The following is a 6,000-nucleotide window of genomic DNA, read 5'->3' as shown; positions in this document are numbered from 1 at the left end:
GAGCTGGGTGCTCAGTGCTCAGGGTGCTGGCTGCTCAGTGCTCAGGGTGCTGGGTGCTCAGTTCTCAGGGTGCTCGGTGCTCAGTACTCAGGGTGCTCAGCGCTCAGTACTCAGCGTGCTGGGTGCTCAGTGCTCTGGGTCCTTGGTGCTCAGTACTCAGGGTGCTCAGTGCTCAGTACTCAGCGTGCTTTGTGCTCAGTGCTCAGGGTGCTGGGTGCTCAGTACTCAGGGTGCTGGGTGCTCAGTGCTCAGGGTGCTCGGTGCTCAGTACTCTTGGTTCTGGGTGCTCAGTACTCAGGGTGCTAGGTGCTCAGTGCTCGGGGTGCTCGGTGCTCAGTGCTCAGGTTGCTCGGTGCTCAGTACTCTTGGTGCTCGGTGCTCAGTACTCAGGGTGCTGGGTGCTCAGTGCTCGGGGTGCTGGGTGCTCAGTACTCAGGGTGCTGGGTGCTCAGTACTCAGGGTGCTGGGTGCTCAGTACTCAGGTTGCTGGGTGCTCAGTGCTTGGGGTGCTGGGTGCTCAGTGTTCAGGGTGCTGGGTGCTTAGTGCTCGGGGTGCTGGGTGCTCAGTACTCGGGGTGCTCAGTGCTCAGTACTCAGGGTGCTGGGTGCTCAGTACTCAGGGTGCTGGGTGCTCAGTACTCAGGGTGCTGGGTGCTCAGTACTCAGGGTGCTGGGTGCTCAGTACTCAGGGTGCTGCGTGCTCAGTGCTCAGGGTGCTGGGTGCTCAGTACTCAGGGTGCTGGGTGCTCAGTACTCAGGGTGGTGGGTGCTCAGTGCTCAGGGTGATCGGTGCTCAGTCCTCAGTGTGCTCAGTACTCAGGGTGCTGGGTGCTCAGTGCTCGGGGTGCTGGGTGCTCAGTGCTGAGGGTGCTGTGTGCTCTGTGATCGGGGTGCTGGGTGCTCAGTACTCAGGGTGCTCAGTGCTCGGGGAGCTCGGTGCTCAGTACTCAGGGTGCTGGGTGCTCAGTACTAAGTGCTGGGTGTCCTGGGTGCTCCGTGCTTGGGGTGCTGGGTGATCAGCGCTCAGGGTGCTTAGTGCTCAGTACTCAGGGTGCTCAGTGCTCGGGGTGCTGGGTGCTCAGTACTCAGGGTTCTCAGTGCTCAGTACTCAGGGTGCTGGGTGCTCAGTGCTCAGGGTGCTGGGTGCTCAGTACTCGGGGTGCTCGGTGCTCAGTACTCAGGATGCTGGGTGCTCAGTGCTCGGGGTGCTCGATGCTCAGTAGGTTGGGTGCTCAGTACTCAGGGTGCTGGGTGCTCAGTGCTCAGGGTCCTGGGTGCTCAGTGCTCAGGGTGCTGGGTGCTCAGTGCTCAGGGTGCTTGATGCTCAGTACTCAGGGTGCAGGGTGCTCAGTGCTCAGGGTGCTGGGTGCTCAGTGCTCGGGGTGCTAGGTGCTCAGTACTCAGGGTGCTCAGTACTCAGGGTGCTGTGTGCTCAGGGCTCGGAGTGCTGGGTGCTCAGTACTCAGGGTGCTGCGTGCTCAGTGCTCGGGTTGCTAGGTGCTCAGTGCTCAGGGTGCTGGGTGCTCAGTACTCGGGGTGCTCGGTGCTCTGTACTCAGGGTGCTGGGTGCACAGTACTCAGGGTGCTGGGTGCTCAGTGCTCAGGGTGATCGGTGCTCAGTCCTCAGGGTGCTCAGTACTCAGGGAGCTGGGTGCTCAGTACTCAGGGTGCTGGGTGCTCATTCTCGGGGTGCTGGGTGCTCAGTGCTCGGTGTGCTGTTTGCTCAGTACTCGGGGTGCTGGGTGCTCAGTGCTCAGCGTGCTGGGTGCTCAGTACTGAGGGTACTCGGTTCTCAGTACTCAGGGTGCTGGGTGCTAATTCTCGGGGTGCTGGGTTCTCAGTGCTCGGGGTGCTGGGTGCTCAGTGCTCGGGGTGCTCGGTGCTCAGTACTCAGGGTGCTGGGTGCTCAGTACTTGGGGTGCTGGGTGCTCAGTGCTCAGGGTGCTGGGTGCTCAGTGCTCGGGGAGCTGGGTGCTCAGTGCTCAGGGTGCTGGCTGCTCAGTGCTCAGGGTGCTGGGTGCTCAGTGCTCGGTGTGGTGGGTGCTCAATGCTCAGGGTGCTGGCTGCTCAGTGCTCAGGGTGATGGGTGCTCAGTACTCAGGGTGCTCGGTGCTCAGTACTCAGGGTGCTCAGTGCTCAGTGCTCAGGGTCCTTGGTGCTCAGTACTCAGAGTGCTCAGTGCTCAGTACTCAGCGTGCTTTGTGCTCAGTGCTCAGGGTGCTGGGTGCTCAGTACTCAGGGTGCTGGGTGCTCAGTACTCACGGTGCTCGGTGCTCAGTACTCGGGGTGCTGGGTGCTCATTACTCAGGGTGCTGGGTGCTCAGTGCTCGGGGTGCTCGGTGCTCAGTACTCTTGGTGCTGGGTGCTCAGTACTCAGGGTGCTGGGTGCTCAGTGCTCGGGGTGCTCGGTGCTCAGTGCTCAGGATGCTCGGTGCTCAGTACTCTTGGTGCTGGGTGCTCAGTACTCAGGGTGCTGGGTGCTCAGTGCTCGGGGTGCTGGGTGCGCAGTCCTCAGGGTGCTGGGTGCTCAGTGCTTGGGTGCTGGGTGCTCAGTGTTCAGGGTGCTGGGTGCTCAGTACTCAGGCTGCTGGGTGCTCAGTACTCAGGGTGCTGGGTGCTCAGTGCTTGGGGTGCTTGGTTCTCAGTGTTCAGGGTGCTGGGTGCTCAGTGCTCGGGGTGCTGGGTGCTCAGTACTCGGGGTGCTCGGTGCTCAGTACTCAGGGTGCTGGGTGCTCAGTACTCAGGGTGCTGGGTGCTCAGTACTCAGGGTGCTGGGTGCTCAGTACTCAGGGTGCTGGGTGCTCAGTGCTCAGGGTGCTGGGTGCTCAGTACTCAGGGTGCTGGGTGCTCAGTGCTCAGGGTGCTGGGTGCTCAGTGCTCGGAGTGCTCGGTGCTCAGTACTCAGGGTGCTGGGTGCTCAGTACTCAGGGTGCTGGGTGCTCAGTGCTCAGGGTGATCGGTGCTCAGTCCTCAGTGTGCTCAGTACTCAGGGTGCTGGGTGCTCAGTGCTCGGGGTGCTGGGTGCTCAGTGCTGAGGGTGCTGTGTGCTCTGTGATCGGGGTGCTGGGTGCTCAGTACTCAGTGCTCGGGGTCCTGGGTGCTCCGTGCTTGGGGTGCTGTGTGCTCAGCGCTCAGGGTGCTTAGTGCTCAGTACTCAGGGTGCTCAGCGCTCGGGGTGCTGGGTGCTCAGTACTCAGGGTTCTGGGTGCTCAGTACTCAGGGTGCTGGGTGCTCAGTGCTCAGGGTGCTGGGTGCTCAGTACTCGGGGTGCTCGGTGCTCAGTACACAGGGTGCTGGGTGCTCAGTACTCAGGGTGCTGGGTGCTCAGTACTCAGGGTGCTCGGTGCTCAGTACTCAGGGTGCTGGGTGCTCAGTGCTCAGGGTGCTGGGTGCTCAGTACTCGGGTGCTGGGTGCTCAGTGCTCAGGGTGCTGGGTGCTCAGTGCTCGGGGTGCTGGGTGCTCAGTGCTCAGTACTCAGGGTGCTGGGTGCAAAGTGCTCGGGGTGCTGGGTGCTCAGTGCTCAGTACTCAGGGTGCTGGGTGCTTAGTGCTCGGGGTGCAGTGTGCTCAGTGCTCAGGGTGCTGGGTGCTCAGTGCTCGGGGTGCTGGGTGCTCAGTGCTCAGTACTCAGGGTGCTGGGTGCTCAGTGCTCGGGGTGCTGGGTGCTCAGTGCTCAGTACTCAGGGTGCTGGGTGCTCAGTGCTCAGGGTGCTGGGTGTTCAGTGCTCGGGGTGCTGGGTGCTCAGTACTCCGGGTGCTGGGTGCTCAGTTCTCGGGGTGCTGGGTGCTCAGGGTGCTGGGTACTCAGTACTCGGGGTGCTCGGTGCTCAGTGCTCAGGGTGCTGGGTGAACAGTACTCAGGGTGCTGGGTGCTCAGTGCTCAGGGTGCTCGGTGCTCAGTACTCGGGGTGCTGGGTGCTCATTCTCGGGGTGCTGGGTGCTCAGTGCTCTTGGTGCTGGGTGCTCAGTACTCAGGGTGCTGGGTGCTCAGTGCTCAGGGTGCTGGGTGCTCAGTACTCAGGCTGCTGGGTGTTCAGTGCTCAGGGTGCTGGGTGCTCATTACTCAGGGTGCTGGGTGCTCAGTGCTCAGCGTGCTGGGTGCTCAATTCTCAGGGTGCTGGGAGCTCAGTGCTCAGGGTGATCAGTGCTCAGTACTCAGGGTGCTCATTACTCAGGGTGCTGGGTGCTCAGTGCTCAGGGTGCTGGGTGCTCAGTACTCAGGGTGCTGGGTGCTCAGTGCTCGGGGTTCTGGGTGCTCAGTGCTCAGGGTGATCGGTGCTCAGTACTCAGGGTGCTGGGTGCTCAGTGCTCAGGGTGCTGGGTGCTCAGTCCTCAGGGTGCTCAGTGCTCAGGGTGCTGGGTGCTCAGTGCTCGGGGTGCTCGGTGCTCAGTACTCAGGGTGCTGAGTGCTCAGTACTCAGGGTGCTGGGTGCTCAGTACTCTGGGTGCTGGGTGCTCAGTGCTCAGGGTGCTGGGTGATCAGTGCTCAGGGTGCTGGGTGCTCAGTGCTGAGGGTGCTGGGTGCTCAGTGCTCGGGGTGCTGGGTGCTCAGTACTCAGGGTGCTGGGTGCTAAGTGCTCAGGGTGCTGGGTGCTCAGTGCTCGGGGCGCTGGGTGCTCAGTGCTCGGGGTGCTCGGAGCTCAGTACTCAGCGTGCTGGGTGCTCAGTGCTGGGGGTGATCGGTGCTCAGTACTCAGGGTGCTGGGTGCTCAGTGCTCGGGGTGCTCGGTGCTCAGTACGTTGGGTGCTCACTACTCAGGGTGCTGGGTGCTCAGTGCTCGGGGTGATCGGTGCTCAGTACGCAGGGTGCTGGGTGCTCAGTGCTCGGGGTGCTCGGTGCTCAGTATGTTGGGTGCTCACTACTCAGGGTGCTGGGTGCTCAGTTCTCAGGGTGCTGGGTGCTCAGTACTCAGGGTGCTGGGGGCTCAGTGCTCAGGTTGCTGGGTGCTCAGTACTCAGGGTGCTGGGTGCTCAGTACTCAGGGTGCTGGGTGTTCAGTACTCAGGGTGCTGGGTGCTCAGTACTCGGGGTGCTGGGTGTTCAGTACTCAGGGTGCTGGGTGCTCAGTGCTCAGGGTGCTGGGTGCTCAGTAGTCAGGGTGCTGGGTGCTCAGTACACAGGGTGCTGGGTGCTCAGTTCTCGGGGTGCTCGGTTCTCAGTACTCAGTGCTCAGGGTGCTCAGTGCTCAGTGCTCAAGGTGCTGGGTGTTCAGTACTCAGGGTGCTGGGTGCTCAGTACTCAGGGTGCTGGGTGCTCAGTGCTCAGGGTGCTGGGTGCTCAGTACTCGGGGTGCTCGGTGCTCAGTGCTCAGGGTGCTGGGTGCTCAGTACTCAGGGTGCTGGGTGCTCAGTGATCAGGGTGCTCGGTGCTCAGTACTCGGGGTGCTGGGTGCTCATTCTCGGGGTGCTGGGTGCTCAGTGCTCAGGGTGCTGGGTGCTCAGTACTCAGGGTTCTGGGTGCTCAGTGCTCAGGGTGCTGGGTGCTCAGTACTCAGGGTGCTGGGTGCTCAGTGCTCAGGGTGCTGGGTGCTCAGTACTCAGGGTGCTGGGTGCTCAGTGCTCAGCGTGCTGGGTGCTCAGTACTCAGGGTGCTGGGAGCTCAGTGCTCAGGGTGATCGGTGCTCAGTACTCAGGGTGCTCAGTACTCAGGGTGCTGGGTGCTCAGTGCTCAGGGTGCTGGGTGCTCAGTAATCAGGGTGCTGGGTGCTCAGTGCTCGGGGTTCTGGGTGCTCAGTGCTCAGTGTGATCGGTGCTCAGTACTCAGGGTGCTGGGTGCTCAGTGCTCATGGTGCTCGGTGCTCAGTGCTCAGGGTGCTGGGTGCTCAGTACTCAGGGTGCTCAGTGCTCAGGGTGCTGGTTGCTCAGTGCTCGGGGTGCTGGGTGCTCATTCCTCAGGGTGCTGGGTGCTCAGTACTCAGTGTGCTGGGTGCTCAGTACTCAGGGTGCTCAGTGCTTGGGGTGCTGGGTGCTCAGTACTCAGGGTGCTCAGTGCTTGGGGTGT

Source organism: Microtus oregoni, unplaced genomic scaffold, assembly GCF_018167655.1.
Source record: "Microtus oregoni isolate MIOR12 unplaced genomic scaffold, Mior012 000051F_ref0000332, whole genome shotgun sequence".
Lineage (NCBI taxonomy): Eukaryota > Metazoa > Chordata > Mammalia > Rodentia > Cricetidae > Microtus > Microtus oregoni.
This window is presented reverse-complemented; position numbering follows the sequence as displayed.